The 18,764-nt window shown below is 48.3% G+C and overlaps 1 protein-coding gene across 2 annotated transcripts in view; it reads right to left on the bottom strand.

The window, feature by feature from the left end:
• The window catches only part of LOC143817474 (ecto-ADP-ribosyltransferase 5-like), an 84,587-nt gene extending 67,783 nt beyond the window's left edge, over nucleotides 1–16,804 (bottom strand). The window contains exon 1 of one of the 2 annotated variants that reach the window (XM_077298912.1): nucleotides 16,656–16,804. The gene's annotated coding sequence lies outside the window, so the exon portion shown is untranslated. The remainder of the gene's footprint in view (nucleotides 1–16,655) is intronic. The other variant, XM_077298913.1, reaches the window with a different exon arrangement.
• Between the last annotated feature and the right edge of the window lie 1,960 nt (nucleotides 16,805–18,764).

Here is an 18,764-nt window from a genome sequence, read left to right as displayed (position 1 = left end):
CCAGAACCTCACCCTCAGCTTCCTCCTCAGAGGAAGAGATGTTTTCAAGGGCTTGGAACCGGTTAGAAAGACCAACCACAGGGGAGTCGGTTTTTCCTTCCTTAGGTACCTTGGTCAGAGTGAGAGAAGATTTTTTATCTCCCTTCTTTCTCTTCTTTTTGGTGCCGAGCTTACGCTTGTCCTCTAGCCACTGCCTATTATCCTCATCCATACTTTCATAATGGGAGGACTCTGAGGCAGTGGCACTCTCCTCCCTGTGGATCCTCCTGACCTCCTCATCCAACTCATCATCCCTTGGGGCCTCAGCAGCAAGACTGGCATCCAGGACAGGGGCCGCCCCAGTAGCCCGAGGCTCGCCCAGCTCCCTATCCTGTCTGCGCTTGTCTAGACGCCTTAGCTGGGCAGGCGTCTTTTTATTGCTTTTCTTCCTTGGCCCCTCAGCTCCCTCACCCTTGCTAGTCCCTTCCCCAGCAGAATCAGCCTCACGGCTTTCTCCCACCGGGGTCACGACTGCGTTAGCGAAGGAGCGAGGACAACGGCTGAATGGGTGACCTAACTCACCACACAGGTGGCACCTAATCTCCACACAAGATGCAGCAAGATGGCCGACATCCCCACACAATGCACACTTCTGTACAGTGCAGTTTGCGCTGAAGTGTGTGGGGTCGCCGCACTTGTGACAGAGCTTCGGTTGCCCCTGGTAGAAGACCAGGATACAATCCCTACCCAGGAAGGCAGATGATGGTATGTGGGCAACCGTACCACCTGAACGCTTAAGTTTTACCATAAACGTCCAGGCCCCTGACCAGATACCAAACTCGTCACGGTTTTTCTTTGGCATCTCCACTACCTCTCCATACCGGCCAAGCCACGTCATGATGTCATAACAAGAAAGCGACTCGTTATATGTCATCACGGTCACTTTCTTGACTTGATTTTGGCGAGACACCGCCTGAACGGCAAAGTCTCGCCAGCCGGGCTCATTTTTTGCCAACTCATAGTTCGACCAGAAAAGTTCAAGCCCCTCCGGCCGAACAAAGCTGACATCAAACTCAGGTGTGGAATCGGGATGTATCAAGGCGTAGATGTCAATCGCCTTGAAGCCCATCCTCAGCAGGAGCTCCACAACCTTCGACCTTGGAGGACACGCATCACTGCCCCTCCACCGAAAGACGGACCACATTCCTACGCACACTACCCGGCCCGGCTGTTGGGAGGGACCACACTGTATCCCCTCCTCTTTGCTCTCGGAAGGCCCCGAGGCCATGCCTCTCTATCCAGAAGGATAGATCAACCTCTCGACCCTCTACCATTAGTGATCTCTCTCCCTTCTTTAGAGCCTCCAGGAGACGCCGTTGCAACATGCCGTCCCCAGAGCCCAGAGACAAGGAGGACGCCCTATTTCCCCCGGAGGTGACAGCGGCATAACTCCTGACAGGTGCTGCCACCACCGGGGGGGCAACCGGACCAGTGACCACATCCACACCAACAGTATCACCATTACCCACCTCCATAACCTCCTCACCCTCCACCAAACCAGCAACCACACCACTAGACAAAGAGTTTTCCTCATCCATACCCACCACCACATTCACTCCTGCTGGACCAGTGACAACAGGGAGTGACATTTTGGCCTCCGCATCATCAGGCACAAGGGGCTGAGTCTCCTCCACAGAACTGGAGGTGACCTCACCCCTGGTTTTATGTGTGCCCTCCGCATCATCAGTTGATATTTTCCGCTGCTTCATGGTTGCTACCAGGCGCCGCTGATCTTTCGCTGCTGTGAGGCACCGCTGATCCTTAGCATCAGGATCTTGTTGACCAGCGGCGCCAACACAGAACAGGACTTTGGTGGGAGGACCGGAACGCCCAGCCCCGGTAACCCCCTCACACTGCCGCCGCTTCTCAACTAAGTGATCAGCGGCAACAGCATTCAGGGGCACCGAGGCTACCGGAGCTGCCCCTGACACCGGGCTGCTCCCCCCTCCCACTGGGGAGCGCACCACAGTATCATGGCCTGATTTTTCGCCCGCCGCCGGGCCGCCCTCACTGTCCAGCCTCTCGGCTGATGCACCTGCTGCTACGTCCCTGCTACTACAAGCAGAGACGTAGCCCTGCGCCTCACTACATTGCTTTGTAGTCTCCCCGCGCCTTTGCACCGGATCCACAGCAGAACCCGGGCTGGGCTGGGCAACGGGGCTTATACAGCGAGCTGACCCTGCAGCCGACTCAGGGGGTACAGGGAGGGGGGCATACACATAGCTTACCACTTCCTGCAGCTTAGGTTTGATCTTCTTCACCTTTTTCTTGTGGCTCCCAGGTGCCTCCTCTGGCAAATCATCACCAAGATGGAAGTTCTGAAGGCACACTGGGGACTCCAGGAGCTTGATCTCTGCCATTAGTGCCCCTCCCTGGTCGATGTCACTGTCCTCCCCAGAGCCAGCAGAACTGCGACGAGATGTCATTGTCGCCTGTCCAGCAGGGAGCTCGCTGCACGTGGCCTGTGAGTGACTAAGCAGGCTGCCAGGTGGGGCTTTCTGCTGGTCATCCTCCTTCTTCTCATCATCATCATCATCATCATCCACCTGGCTCCCAGGCTGCAGCCCTATCTGCCTTTGCTCTCTGTTATCAGCCATTTCTCTGAATCGGTCTTCATTTTGCAATTTTTCTTTAAATGGTCCACTTTTTTCTTGGATAAAGGCTTTTCTTACCTCTTACCTCCAGGTCATTAATTTCCAGCTTCAGCCTCTTTACCTCAGCCTGGAATTGCGTCTTCCTGGGTCTGGAGGCGCCTGCAGCTTTTGCGCTTGTGCAGCGCAGCTCCTCCCGGAGCCTTCTCAATCTCTTGCTTGCTTCTTCATACTCACGAAGGTGGCTCATGACCCGGGAGGCATAGGTGGACACAGACTCCCGGGGTCTCTGCAGCGCCCAACCCTCCTCAGTGAGGCCGGCCTCACCTCCGTGAGCACTCAGCTTTCCTCCGGAAGGGCCGTCATCCTGCACGCTAGCAAGCTTCTCCTCCATGGAAGCCTTGCGGCTTCTCTGGGTCTCTGCAGACCTGGGGGGAGTAGGAGCCACATTGCTGCGACTCCTGGTGGAGCGTCTCACCCCCGAATCCTCTGATGTGCAGGCTGGTTGCTGGTTCTTTCTGCCCCCCGCCAGCCTGGTCCGGGAAGCAGAAGCCTGGGACTTGGCTCCTTCACTCATCCCAGGAAACCCACTCCCTCCCTGGGTAAGAGAGAGAGCAGGTCCTCGGGTGGAGAGGTGGTGGTTCCCAGGAACTCAGGAGCACACTGCAGGTTCAGCAGCGACCGCACCCACAATCAGCACAGTGAGCAGCAGCTGAGCAGAGCTGCACCCACTATTCTGCTGGTGCAGTCACTGTGTACATACATTACTGATACTGAGTTACATCCTGTATTATACCCCCGAGCTGCACTCACTATTCTGCTGGTGCAGTCACTGTGTACATACATTACATTACTGATACTGAGTTACATCCTGTATTATACTCCAGAGCTGCACTCACTTTTCTGCTGGTGCAGTCACTGTGTACATACATTACATTACTTATCCTGAGTTACCTCCTGTATTATACTCCAGAGCTGCACTCACTATCCTGCTGGTGCAGTCACTGTGTACATACATTACATTACTGATCCTGAGTTACATCCTGTATTATACTCCAGAGCTGCACTCACTATTCTGCTGGTGCAGTCACTGTGTACATACATCACATTACTGATCCTGAGTTACTTCCTGTGTTATACCCCAGAGCTGCACTCACTATTCTGCTGGTGCTGTCACTGTGTGCATACATTAGATTACTGATCCTGAGTTACATCCTCGTGAGCCATATTGTGTCACATGATACGCTCCCGCTGATTTGTCTTTCTACGTCTTTAGATAACAGAGAACTTATATGTGGATTTTTTTTCCCTTCCGTGACTTCCGTGGTCTCTGTGAGATGTTAGAACTTCATTTTTCTTACTTTCTTGTATCACTTTTGCTCCGGTATCTGACTGATAAGTGTATATGTGCGGCTTTTGTTGTAGCCATCACATTTTTTGTAAGGAAATTATTTTCTTTCTCAGGTCTTGTGACATTTCTCTTCCATGAGGTGCCATTGCTGACAGCATAAATGGGGACATGTTTCCTTTGTTTAAGGGGTTGTCACAAGAATAAAGTAATGCAGGAAGCAAAAAAGTAGAGTTTAAAAAAAAAAACAGCTGAGGAAATGCTTTATCTCAGAAAAACAGTCATCTGTGATGTTCTGTTGTCCTGTCTCTACACTCTTTTGCGTCCTCCCCTGCCCAGGAGCTGTGCTATGATCAGACCATGTTCCTGCACGGTCAGACACGATCATTACACAGTACAGCAGGGGCACATACATGGTCAATGAGAAGGAGGAACCACTGATGTCATCCCCTGAGGTCAAGAGTGTGCTGGCTGTCAGCTCACAAGATCCAGATTGGACAGAGGAAATGGAACAGCTGTGTGAGACAGGGCGTGTGGCTGAGAAGCCCTGGGAAGTGATGCCCGCAGAGCCCGGTGCAGGTGATGAAGAGTCCGGCCTGCATGGTCTTAATTCATTTGACAGAAGATTATATTGTAGATTTATAAAAGGAAGGGAAAAACACTGGAGGCAAATAGTGAGTGGGAGGATTAGTGCTGCAGGTACAGTACGAAAAACTTGAGCCAGCCCTACCCCCCACAACTTTAGCCAAATGACCCCCAATTTTCAATGCCTAACTATTATTATAAGGTAAATTAAGATTGACAAGCTTAAGTAACAAGAATTGATGTTTTTGGCATTAAAATGGGCACTGTAGGTGTTTTCCTGTCCTCCACTCTCTGCCGACTTTGATTCCCCATTGACTTGCATTGGGTTTTGTGTTTCAGTCGGCCCCCGACTTTTCGCAATAATCGGCCGATTTCACCCGACCCGACTTTTGAGAAACTCGGGTTTCGCAAAACCCGACTCGATCCTAAAAAAGTAAAAGTCGCTCAACTCTACTCATCGCCATACAATAAGAGAAAAAAGAATGGATATACCTGTGGCCAAACATTTTTTGTTTCACGGATCACAGCATTATGGAAATGAAATTACTTGTATTGAAAGGTAACTTCAAATCTCAGAGAGACAGAAGAGTCTGGGAATATAAATTTATGGCAACCTTTGACACTCTCAGTGCAGGAATGAATGTGTCGCATGGATTTATGTATTTTTACATCAATTAAGGAATTTGCACTTCAGACCGTGTGGGGCATCATAACACAGAACCAGACCCCAATCAGAGGACAACAAAACATTCACTCCTAATCTAGGAACTTTCCAATATTTATGGACACAACTGTTTATTACTTATCACTCTCCCATAATGACAGTTCTGTGCAGTGTTGTATATAAATATGTGATTCTTCAGAATTTGCTTTAGTCTGTGCCCGATGAAGAGACCGAAGTAGTCTCGAAAGCTGCAATTTGTTACCATCTTTTCAGTTAGCCATTAAAAGGTATCAACCACTGAGGACTCTCAATTCTAAATATTTTTCTTCATTAGAATTTTGGAGTTTAAACTAAGCTTTTCTCTTAAGACTTTCATTGGGGTGTACTCATGTAAGGAGGTTGCTTTCCCTGCTCCTTACCTGGAACCAGTTAGGCTACTTTCACACTAGCTTAGTACGAAGCACGACGGAATGCGTTGTGCCGACGTACCGACCCATACTGTGAAAAAAAAGCACAACGGGGGCAGCGGATGCAGTTTTTCAACGCATTTGCTGCCCCATTGTGATGTCCAGGGAGGAGGGGGCGGAGTTCCGGCTGCACATGTGCGGTCGGAAATGGCGGACACGACGCACAAAAAAAGTTATATGTAACTTTTTTTGTGCCGAAGGTCCGCCAAAACACGACGCATCCGCATCCAAGAAAAAACGCATCCTGCGGGCAACTTTGCAGGATGCGTTTTCTCCAAAACGACGCATTGCGACGTGCGTCGTACAACGCTAATGTGAAAGCACCCTTAGTCAGACAGCTGGGTAAACTGCTCAGTGTGTGTGTAGCATTGCTACTGCAGAGAGACTGCCAGGCTAATATACAGAGACTGGTGCAGCAGAGTGACTCTGTTAGGCTACTTTCACACTAGCGTTAACTGCAATACGTCACAATGCGTCGTTTTGGCAAAAAAACGCATCCTGCAAAAGTGCTTGCAGGATGCGTTTTTTTACCATTGACTAACATTAGCGATGCATTTGCGACGCATTGACACACGTCGCAACCGTCGTGAGACGGTTGCGCCGTGTTGTGGCGGTCCGCCGGGAGCAAAAAACGTTACATGTAACGTTTTTTGCTCCCGACGGTCCGCTTTTTCCGACCGCGCATGCGTGGCCGGAACTCCTCCCCCACCTCCCCGCACTTCCCCGCACCTCACAATGGGGCAGCGGATGCGCTGGAAAAATGCATCCGCTGCCCCCGTTGTGCGGCGCAGAGAACGCTAGCGTCGGTAACCTCAGCCCGACGCACAGCGACGGGCCAAGCCCGACGCTAGTGTGAAAGAAGCCTTACTTCCTTCTTCCAGCTTCACTGGGAAAAAAAACTGCAAAGACTTAACACCGGAGGCTCCAGTTCCCAGGAGACAGAGGAGAGACTTCAGGATCTCAAGCGCTGCTGGTGACTGTACCCACATTGGAATAAGGACCCTCCAGTCAGGACCTCCCTGGACTGATAAGTTACAAGAACATTCATTAACCGTTTCGATTCTGCTTAACTGTTTACTGTTTGCTTTATCTCTATTAATCCCCTGTTTACTCCCTGCGAGGAGAATCTTACTCCTCTTAATAAATCCCCTCTAACAGTTGGTCTGTCTGTTCCGTGGTGACATACTCAACCCTGCACTCTATTACACTTGGCGTAGTCGGCAGGATGTCATACGGTAGCACGGAAAGGGCAGACCAAGCAGTTGGGGGAGGCCCCAGGTCTAGCATCTCCCTGGGGGCCATGTTGGTTAACCTGCCAAAATTCTCGGGAAGCGATGTCATGTTGTGGAGTTAGACGGAGCGCATCCGAGGGATGATGTGGATGCATCCTATGACGCCGGCTCTGCAGGCGGAAATAGCTGTGATGGCCCTAGAGGGGGATGCATGGGATTCTGTTATGCTCAGACCCCCCCAGGTGAGAGATACCCTGGACAAAGTATTACGTATACTTGAGGAGACGCATTGGGACCTGTTGTGAATTTGGTTTTTGGGCTCCCCCGGTGGTCACTGGTGGTACTGGACTTGTGTGCTTCACTTTCTCTGTTCACCTGTTTCCATCAGGATATGGGTGTATCCTATTTAGCCTTGCTGCTCAGTTATTCTAGTGCCGGCCATCAATGTAACCAGAGCCTTTCTGTTGCATGTTCCTGCTTCTAGACTACTATCAGCTAAGTTGGACTCTTAGTCCTAAGTTTGTTTTGCATTTTTGTTCCAGTTCTCAGTTATGTTATTTTTCTGTAGCTGGAAGCTCTTGTGGGCCGAAATTACCACTCCGGTGTCATGAGTTGACACATGAGTCTTAAAGTAATTTCGGGATGGTATTTTAATAGGGTTTTCAGCTGACCGTGAAGTTCCCTATTGTATCTTCTTGCTATCTAGTAAGCGGACCTCGCTTTGCTGAACCTACCTTCATACTGCGTATGTCTTTTCCTCTGAACTCACCGTCAATATATGTGGGGGGCTTCTGTCTCCTTTTTGGGGGAATTTCCCTAGAGGTAAGCCAGGTCTGTCTTTTCCTCTATTGGGGTTAGTTAGTCCTCCGGCTGGCGCTAGGCGTCTAGGGATAAAACGTAGGTACGCCACCCGGCCACTGTTAGTTGTGTGGTAGGTTTAGCTCACGGTCAGCTCGAGATTCCATCACCCAAGAGCTAGTCTGTTGTTTAAGTTCTCTGACGTTCCCTTGCCATTGGGAACCATGACAGTATGGCCGGCCAAGGGTTAAAACCGTTGGCAGAAGAAAGGAGAGAAAAAGAAGTCTGCAGATTTTTTTTTTTTTTTTTCCTTCTGAGTTTGCTTTTTAGTTGACTCAGTTGCATTTTTGCTCTAATTGCAGCCTTTGTCTCTCTCTCTCCTTCTAATCCTTGAATGGCTCTGATCTCACCTGATTAAAATGGATCCTCAGAGTTTGGCTACAGGTTTGAATAATCTTGCTACGAAGGTTCAAAATTTACAGGATTTTGTTATTCATGCTCCTATATCTGAACCTAGAATTCCTATACCAGAATTTTTATCCGGGGATAGATCTCGTTTCCTGAATTTCAAAAATAATTGTAAATTATTTCTTTCCCTGAGATCTCGCTCCGCTGGACATCCCGCACAGCAGGTTAAGATAGTCATTTCCTTGCTGCGGGGTGACCCTCAAAACTGGGCATTTGCATTGGCACCCGGGGATCCTGCGTTGCTCAATGTGGATGCGTTTTTTCTGGCTTTGGGGTTGCTTTATGAGGAACCTAACTTAGAGATTCAGGCTGAAAAAGCCTTGATGGCCCTATCTCAAGGGCAAGATGAAGCTGAAATATACTGCCAAAAATTTCGTAAATGGTCTGTGCTTACTCAGTGGAATGAGTGCGCCCTGGCGGCGAATTTCAGAGAGGGTCTCTCTGATGCCATTAAAGATGTTATGGTGGGGTTCCCTGCACCTACAGGTTTCAATGAGTCCATGACAATGGCTATTCAGATTGATCGGCGTTTGCGGGAGCGCAAACCTGTGCACCATTTGGCGGTGTCTTCTGAGAAGGCTCCAGAAAATATGCAATGTGATAGAATTCTGTCCAGAAGCGAACGGCAGAATTTTAGGCGAAAAAATGGGTTGTGCTTCTATTGTGGTGATTCAACTCATGTTATATCAGCATGCTCTAAACGTACAAAAAAGGTTGATAAGTCTATTTCAATTGGCACTTTACAGTCTAAGTTTATTCTGTCTGTGACCTTGATTTGTTCATTATCGTCAATTACCGCGGATGCCTATGTCGACTCTGGCGCCGCTTTGAGTCTAATGGATTGGTCCTTTGCCAGGCGCTGTGGGTTTGATCTAGAGCCTCTGGAAGTTCCTATACCTCTGAAGGGTATTGACTCTACACCATTGGCTAGTAATAAACCACAATACTGGACACAAGTGACTATGCGTATGAATCCAGACCATCAGGAGATGATTCGCTTCCTTGTGTTGTACAATCTACATGACGTTTTGATGCTCGGATTACCATGGTTACAATCTCATAACCCAGTCCTTGACTGGAAAGCTATGTCTGTGTTAAGCTGGGGATGTCAGGGGGCTCATGGGGACGTACCTTTGGTTTCCATTTCGTCATCTATTCCCTCTGAGATTCCGGAATTTTTGTCTGATTATCGTGATGTTTTTGAGGAGCCTAAGCTTGGTTCACTACCTCCTCACAGAGATTGCGATTGTACCATAGATCTGATTCCGGGCAGTAAATTTCCTAAGGGTCGTTTATTTAATCTATCTGTACCGGAACATGCTGCTATGCGAGAATATATTAAGGAGTCCCTGGAAAAGGGACATATTCGTCCTTCTTCATCTCCCTTAGGAGCCGGTTTTTTCTTTGTATCTAAAAAAGATGGCTCTTTGAGGCCGTGTATTGATTATCGACTCTTGAATAAAATTACAGTCATATATCAGTATCCTCTGCCACTGCTGACTGATTTGTTTGCTCGAATAGAGGGGGCTAAGTGGTTCTCTAAGATTGATCTCCGTGGGGCGTATAATTTGGTGCGAATTAAGCAGGGGGATGAGTGGAAAACCGCATTTAATACGCCCGAGGGCCATTTTGAGTATTTAGTAATGCCTTTTGGTCTTTCAAATGCCCCTTCAGTCTTTCAGTCCTTTATGCATGACATTTTCCGTGAATATTTGGATAAATTTATGATCGTGTATCTGGATGATATTTTGATTTTTTCGGATGACTGGGATTCTCATGTCCAACAGGTCAGGAGGGTTTTTCAGGTTTTGCGGGCTAATTCCTTGTGTGTGAAGGGTTCTAAGTGTATTTTTGGGGTTCAAAAGATTTCTTTTTTGGGGTACATTTTTTCCCCCTCTTCCATTGAGATGGATCCTGTCAAGGTTCGGGCTATTTGTGATTGGACGCAACCTTCTTCTCTTAAGAGCCTTCAGAAATTTTTGGGCTTTGCTAATTTTTATCGTCGATTTATAACTGGTTTTTCTGATGTTGCTAAACCTTTGACTGATTTGACCAAAAAGGGTGCTGATGTTGCTGATTGGTCCCCTGCTGCTGTGGAGGCCTTTCGGGAGCTTAAGCGCCGCTTTTCTTCCGCCCCTGTGTTGCGTCAGCCTGATGTTACTCTTCCTTTTCAGGTTGAGGTCGATGCTTCCGAGATCGGAGCTGGGGCGGTCTTGTCGCAGAAAAGTTCCGACTGCTCCGTGATGAGACCTTGTGCGTTCTTTTCACGAAAATTTTCGCCCGCCGAGCGAAATTATGATATTGGTAATCGGGAGCTTTTGGCTATGAAGTGGGCTTTTGAGGAGTGGCGTCATTGGCTTGAGGGGGCTAGACATCAGGTGGTGGTATTGACCGATCACAAGAATTTGATTTATCTTGAGTCTGCCAGGCGCCTGAATCCTAGACAGGCGCGCTGGTCGTTGTTTTTCTCTCGGTTTAATTTTGTGGTCTCATACTTACCAGGTTCTAAAAATGTGAAGGCGGATGCCCTTTCTAGGAGTTTTGAGCCTGATTCCCCTGGTGATTCTGAACCTACAGGTATCCTTAAGGATGGGGTGATATTATCTGCTGTTTCCCCAGACCTGCGACGGGCTTTGCAGGAGTTTCAGGCGGATAGACCTGATCGTTGCCCGCCTGGTAGACTGTTTGTTCCTGATGATTGGACCAGTAGAGTCATCTCGGAGGTTCATTCTTCTGTGTTGGCAGGTCATCCCGGGATCTTTGGTACCAGGGATTTGGTGGCTAGGTCCTTCTGGTGGCCTTCCCTGTCGCGAGATGTACGAGTTTTTGTGCAGTCTTGTGATGTTTGTGCTCGGGCCAAACCTTGTTGTTCTCGGGCTAGCGGATTGTTGTTATCTTTGCCTATTCCGAAGAGGCCTTGGACTCACATCTCTATGGATTTTATTTCTGATCTCCCTGTTTCTCAGAAAATGTCTGTCATCTGGGTGGTGTGTGACCGTTTTTCAAAGATGGTCCATTTGGTGCCCTTGCCTAAGTTGCCTTCCTCATCCGAGTTGGTTCCTCTGTTTTTTCAAAATGTGGTTCGCTTGCATGGTATTCCGGAGAATATCGTTTCTGACAGGGGGACCCAGTTCGTGTCTAGATTTTGGCGGGCGTTCTGTGCTAGGATGGGCATTGATTTGTCTTTTTCGTCTGCGTTCCATCCTCAGACTAATGGCCAGACTGAGCGAACTAATCAGACCTTGGAGACTTATTTGAGGTGTTTTGTGTCTGCGGATCAGGATGACTGGGTTGCCTTTTTGCCGTTGGCGGAGTTTGCCGTCAATAATCGGGCTAGTTCTGCCACTTTGGTTTCTCCTTTCTTTTGCAATTCGGGGTTTCATCCTCGTTTTTCTTCCGGTCAGGTGGAGTCTTCGGATTGTCCTGGAGTGGATACTGTGGTGGATAGGTTGCATCGGATTTGGGGACAGGTGGTGGACAATTTGGAGTTGTCCCAGGAGAAGACTCGGCATTTTGCTAACCGCCGTCGTCGTGTTGGTCCTCGTCTTCGTGTTGGGGACTTGGTGTGGTTGTCTTCTCGTTTTGTCCCTATGAGGGTTTCTTCTCCTAAGTTTAAGCCTCGGTTCATCGGCCCGTATAAGATTTTGGAGATTCTTAACCCCGTGTCCTTTCGATTGGACCTCCCAGCATCTTTTTCTATCCATAATGTCTTCCATCGGTCATTATTGCGCAGGTATGAGGTACCGGTTGTGCCTTCCGTTGAGCCTCCCGCTCCGGTGTTGGTTGAGGGTGAATTGGAGTACGTTGTGGAGAAGATCTTGGACTCCCGTGTTTCCAGACGGAAACTTCAGTATCTGGTCAAGTGGAAGGGCTACGGTCAAGAGGATAATTCTTGGGTGACAGCCTCTGATGTTCATGCCTCTGATTTGGTCCGTGCCTTTCATAGGGCTCATCCTGATCGCCCTGGTGGTTCTTGTGAGGGTTCGGTGCCCCCTCCTTGAGGGGGGGGTACTGTTGTGAATTTGGTTTTTGGGCTCCCCCGGTGGTCACTGGTGGTACTGGACTTGTGTGCTTCACTTTCTCTGTTCACCTGTTTCCATCAGGATATGGGTGTATCCTATTTAGCCTTGCTGCTCAGTTATTCTAGTGCCGGCCATCAATGTAACCAGAGCCTTTCTGTTGCATGTTCCTGCTTCTAGACTACTATCAGCTAAGTTGGACTCTTAGTCCTAAGTTTGTTTTGCATTTTTGTTCCAGTTCTCAGTTATGTTATGTTTCTGTAGCTGGAAGCTCTTGTGGGCCAAAATTGCCACTCCGGTGTCATGAGTTGACACATGAGTCTTAAAGTAATTTCGGGATGGTATTTTAATAGGGTTTTCAGCTGACCGTGAAGTTCCCTATTGTATCTTCTTGCTATCTAGTAAGCGGACCTCGCTTTGCTGAACCTACCTTCATACTGCGTATGTCTTTTCCTCTGAACTCACCGTCAATATATGTGGGGGGCTTCTGTCTCCTTTTTTGGGGAATTTCCCTAGAGGTAAGCCAGGTCTGTCTTTTCCTCTATTAGGGTTAGTTAGTCCTCCGGCTGGCGCTAGGCGTCTAGGGATAAAACGTAGGTACGCCACCCGGCCACTGTTAGTTGTGTGGTAGGTTTAGCTCATGGTCAGCTCGAGATTCCATCACCCAAGAGCTAGTCTGTTGTTTAAGTTCTCTGACGTTCCCTTGCCATTGGGAACCATGACAGGGACCCCACTGACGTAGGGGAGCTGGGCATGCGACTGTTCTGCCGGGTACAAAGAGAGGGGGAGACCGTGACGCATTATATGACTGCCCTACTGGAGCTCCATACTGCCATTATATGGAAGGATGGGGTAGGTGTGGGGTCAGTTGACGTTGTGCTGCGAGACTAACTGGTAACAGGCTTGCGAGATGTGTTGATGAAACAGGCCCTGCGAGAGCGCATGCGAGTAAAGCCAGATATGACTTTCTCTGAGGTCAGGAGTGAGGCACGCACGCGCGAGCAAGAGAAAGGAGTGGTAGCGCCAGTGTGGAAGGTAAGAAGACCCCTGCTGCAGAGTACAGCCCTCCGGTGCGAGAAAGAGAGGCCACCCCCCAAAGTGAGACTAGTGCCGCTTGGCAAAGAAGACTGCCAACATGCTACAATTGCGGAGCACCCAGTCAGAATAAAGAGGAGATGACATAAACCCAGGATTCCCGGTTGAAGATAAGAAGAATCTGGGAAGAGATTGAGAGTCTGGGGAAAACCCTGACTGCCGTTTTGGGGACCAGCGGCATACCCTGAGGTAACGTGTGGAAGCAGCCAGAAAGAGATAGCGGAGAGGTGCGTAGCATGAAGAAGGCTTCAGTGGTGGCCCCAGAGTGTAACTCTGTATCCTGGGGTGAAGAGCAACTCCAGATGAGAGACGTCTCCCACCAAGGACGACGATCCAGACTAAAGCGCCCTCCAGACAGATGCAGATGTGAGTGCTGGTCGTGCAGAAGGGTGGGGCACATGTCCAGAAATTGCCCTACCCGAGAAGAACGGTGGCAGAGATCCACTCACCCCTCTGAGGGTCCTGCTAACTGGAGGGAATGTCGCCCCTGGAGGGAGTGGTACGGCAGGAACAGAAGAGCCCCACCTAGAGCAAGACAGTACCACAATGTCGGATGCCCAGGAGAAGGGGAGAAAGTGCCAAGTGTTCCTGCGATGCTCGTTTTCAATGTCCTGGTCAATGAGAAGGAGGAACCACTGATGTCGTCCCCTGAGGTGAAGAGTGTGCTGGCTGTCAGCTCACAAGATCCAGATTGGACAGAGGAAATGAAACAGCTGTGTGAGACAGGGCGTGTGGCTGAGAAGCCCTGGGAAGTGATGCCCGCAGAGCCCGGCGCAGATGACGAAGAGTCCGGCCTGCATGGTCTTAATTCATCTGATTCTAGTTTCAACAAGAATGCTCCTGTCAAAGAGAGGGGGAGCTATGAAGAAGAATTACTTGTACTAAGCGCCCAGACTGAGGAGCCCGAGCAAGAAGTCCCTAAAGTTTCCGATAACGACCAGGAAAAGGACGAATCGCCTATGCAAGAATCTGCTAGCAGCAAAGCCAAGAAGAAGAAGAAAAAGAAGACGAGGACAGTGGATGCCATTGGAAACTCTAATGTGACAACACAAAATTCGTCTGAGGAACCTTCTTCTATGGTTGCCGACGAAGTAGAGGAAGAATATCTCAACCTGACTGATGAACAACTCCTAGACCATTTAGTTTGGCAGTATGTGAAAGAAGAAAGACAGAAGGAGATGCAAGAATTGCAGGTATCTGACTCCCCTCAAAAGAACAAAGAGAAGCACGAAGAGTTCTCGCCCGTGGAATGGCAAGCTTCAAGAGAGGGGGAATGTAAGGAGGTTGCTTTCCCTGCTCCTTACCTGGAACCACTTAGTCGGATAGCTGGGTTGTTGGGGGGAGGACTTTCTGCCCTGGACAGAGGGGACCATGTGACTGCTGGGGGCACAGAGGAAGAGAGAGGGGTGTGGTCAGAAAAGAGCGGGAGAGCAGAGCGCGCGAGACAGAGGGGACTGCGCGCCAGAGAGAGTGCAGGCTGCAGCGCCGCGCTCCCCAAGAGAGAGTGCTCCCTGTGAGGGCACTGAGGCTGAGATACCAGCCGTAGTGAAGGCTGGATGTGAGAGTGTGGACTTGGAAGCCTCCGTAATCAGAGAAGATGTATCCCCTGACAATGACCTGAGCGCGCAGCCCCAGTGACCACAGTGACTAGCCAGGACCCCTGAGTGTGACAAGTAAACTGCTCAGTGTGTGTGTAGCATTGCTACTGCAGAGAGACTGCCAGGCTAATATACAGAGACTCTGCAGCAGAGTGACTGTGTTACTTCCTGCTTTCAGCTTCACTGGGAGAAAAGACTGCAAAGACTTAACCCTGGAGTCTCCAGTTCCCAGGAGACAGAGGAGAGACTCCAGGATCTCAAGCGCTGCTGGTGGCTGTACCCACGTTGGAATAAGGACCCTCCAGTCAGGACCTCCCAGGACTGATAAGTTACAAGAACACTCGTTAACCATTTCGATTCCGCTTAACTGTTTACTGTTTGCTTTATCTCTATTAACCCCCTGTTTACTCCCTGCGAGGAGAATCTTAGGGTACCGTCACACAGTACCATTTTAATCGCTACGACGGCACGATCGTGACGTCGCAGCGATCGTATGAGTATCGCTCCAGCGTCGTAGACTGCGGTCACACGTTGCAATCACGGCGCTGGAGCAATGCCGAAGTCCCCGGGTAACCAGGGTAAACATCGGGTAACTAAGCGCAGGGCCGCGCTTAGTAACCCGATGTTTACCCTGGTTACCAGCGTAAACGTAAAAAAAAACAAACAGTACATACTTACATTCCGGTGTCTGTCCCCCGGCATTCTGCTTCTCTCCACTGTGTAAGCAGCAGAGCCGGAAAGCACAGCGGTGACGTCAGACGTCACCGCTGTGCTCGCTTTCTGGCTGGCCGGCGCTCACAGTGCAGAGAAGCTGAGATGCCGGAGGACAGACACCGGAATGTGAGTATGTACGGTTTGTTTTTTATTACTTTTACGCTGGTAACCACAGTAAACATCGGGTTACTAAGCGCGGCCCTGCGCTTAGTTACCCGATGTTTACCCTGGTTACAAGCGAACACATCGCTGGATCGCTGTCACACACAACGATCCAGCGATGTCAGCGGGTGATCAAGCGACGAAAGAAAGTTCCATACGATCTGCTACGACGTACGATTCTCAGCGGGATCCCTGATCGCTGCTGCGTGTCAGACACAGCGATATCGTATGGATATCGCTGGAACGTCACGGATCGTACCGTCGTAGCGATCAAAGTGTGACTGTGTGACGGTACCCTTACTCCTGTTAATAAATTCCCCTCAACAGTTGGTCTATCTGTTCCGTGGTGACATACTCAACCCTGCACCCTATTACACTCATCTTAGGACACTGAGGTCCAGGGCACTGTGGACACTCAGACTGTATTGTCAGATGCACATTGATCTTCTGTTATTTGTTTGCGTCCATTTGCATATCACTCACTGGCACTTAGCACTTTTGTATAAGTCATATGGTGAATTTTTTATTACATAGTGAATAAAAGTTAATTTTACCCATTTGCGTTTTTCCTCTTACTACTCGGTTGATATTCCTAGCTAATTCGTATGTTAATAATCACTGTTGTGTGAATGACGCTTTATTCCGTTTTTGTATCTGGAATGGGGCTAAGATTGGAACATTCGGGAGGAGATGTCCTGCTCTCCTAGATAAGACCCTGACAGCCCCCTCCATAGGGAAAAACACAATCAGCCAGACCTCACTGTACAGACCCGCCGGAGAGCCTGTACTGTATATAGCATGTAACGTACCATTGTGTAAATATATGTGAGTATTGTATCTTTATACACTGTGTATATATGAATCCTGGTACTTACCGGGATCCGGTGCGGTGGGGACTGGTGAGACGGTTTAGCCCGGTGAGTCCTGCGGAGCCGCGCTCTGTGACTTCTGCTTTACTTTCTACTTCCCGCTGACTTTTGGCTGTGTCTCTGAGGTTTTTGCCCCTGACCTTCTGTAACTTTTGTGCTTTTTTTATCTATTGCAACTGCCTTAACCCTTTCATTCCCGGATATTTCCTGATTTTCCAGACTGAGACACATGGAGACAAAAACAGGAATCCGCAATACAATGAAAAGAGGACAGAAGATTAAATTGTAGATTTATAAAAGGAAGGGAAAACACCGGAGGCGAATAGTGAGTGGGAGGATTAGTGCCGCGGGTACAGTATGTAGCACTGGTGTATATATGTGAGCGCGTGTGTATATACAGTATGTGAGCGCGTGTGTATATACAGTATGTGAGCGCGTGTGTGTTTATATGTGTGAGCGTGTGTATATATATGTGAGATCGCGTATATATATGTGAGCGTGTGTGTATATATGTGAGCTTTTTTTTTACTTAAAATAGAAAAATTCTAAACTTTGTGAAAAAAATAACTTTTTATGCTTTCATGAATGGATCTGTGTGTTAAAATCTGAATCTCCTCCTTTTCCAAGTTTAAAAATAAAGAAATGGTAAAATAAAACAATAAAGATATTTGGAAGCATCGTAGCATCTGTAAAAGGTGTAAGGAAACAAAAACTGTAACACCAGAATTGCCATTTTTTGTTGCCCGCACATAACCTAAAAATATATACTAAAAAGTGACCAATGTTCTATCGACCCCAAAATGGTGCTGACAAAAGCATCAGCCCGCCTCGCTAAGGCCATGTGCACACGTTCAGGATTTTTAGCGTTTTTTTCGCGTTTTTTCGCTATAAAAACGTGATAAAAACGCGAAAAAAACGCTAACATATGCCTCCTATTATTTGCAGTGTATTCCGCATTTTTTGTGCAAATGTTGCGATTTTTTCCGCGAAAAAATCGCATAGCGGAAAAAAAAGCAACATGTTCATTAAAAATGCGGAATTGCAGGGATTCCGCACACCTAGGAGTCCATTGATCTGCTTACTTCCCGCACGGGGCTGTGCACACCATGCGGGAAGTAAGCAGATTATGTGCGGTTGGTACCCAGGGTGGAGGAGAGGAGACTCTCCTCCACGCACTGGGCACCATATAAGTGGTCAAAAAATAAGAAATAAAATAAAAAATAGTCCTATACTCACCCTCGATGTCCCGCGCAGTGTTCCCGCCTCACCGCTGCACGCTGCCGTTCGGTTCCTGTAGCTGATGTGCGGCGAAGGACCTTGCCGATGACGTCACTGTCCTGTGATTGGTCGTGAGCGGTCATGTGACCGCTCACGTGACCGTGACGTCACGGAAGGCCCTGTGCGCACAGACCAGCTATAGGAAGACGAACGGACGCCGGTGAGGAGATGTCTGGGTGAGTATAAGCATTTTTTTATTTTTTTTATTATTTTTAAACATTCTATCTTTTACTATAGATGCTGCATAAGCTGCATCTATAGTAAAAAGTTGGTCACACTTGTCAAACACTATGTTTGACAAGTGTGACCAACTTGTCAGTCAGTTTTCCAAGCGATGCTACAGATCGCTTGGAAAACTTTAGCATTCTGCAAGCTAATTACGCTTGCAGAATGCTAAAAAAACGCGAAAAAAACGGAAAAAAAAACGCAAAAAAAAAAATGCGGATTTCTTGCAGAAAATTTCCGGTTTTCTTCAGGAAATTTCTGCAAGAAATCCTGAACGTGTGCACATACCCTAAAACCAAGATCAGCTTGATCAAAAGCTTTATGTCTCAGAAAATGGAGATAAGAAATGTTTTTTTCTACAAAGTTCTGATTTTTTTCTAAGTCAATAAAATAATAAAAAAGTATAAAAGTCTGTCGCTGAGATCGCACCGACGTGGAGGATCGTGCTGTCAAGTCACCTCTACTGCGCAATGGACACTGTAAAAACAAAAAACAATGGCAGAATTGCATTTTTTTTACCACTTCTCCACTCTTGGAAGTTTTTTAATTTATTTATTTTTCAGTAATTTTTATGTTAAGGTGAATGATATAATTCAAAACTACAAATCATCC

Source organism: Ranitomeya variabilis, chromosome 3 (genome assembly GCF_051348905.1).
Source record: "Ranitomeya variabilis isolate aRanVar5 chromosome 3, aRanVar5.hap1, whole genome shotgun sequence".
NCBI classification, from domain to species: domain Eukaryota; kingdom Metazoa; phylum Chordata; class Amphibia; order Anura; family Dendrobatidae; genus Ranitomeya; species Ranitomeya variabilis.
Note: the sequence above shows the minus strand (reverse complement) of the source record. Positions and strands in the feature narration are given on the sequence as shown.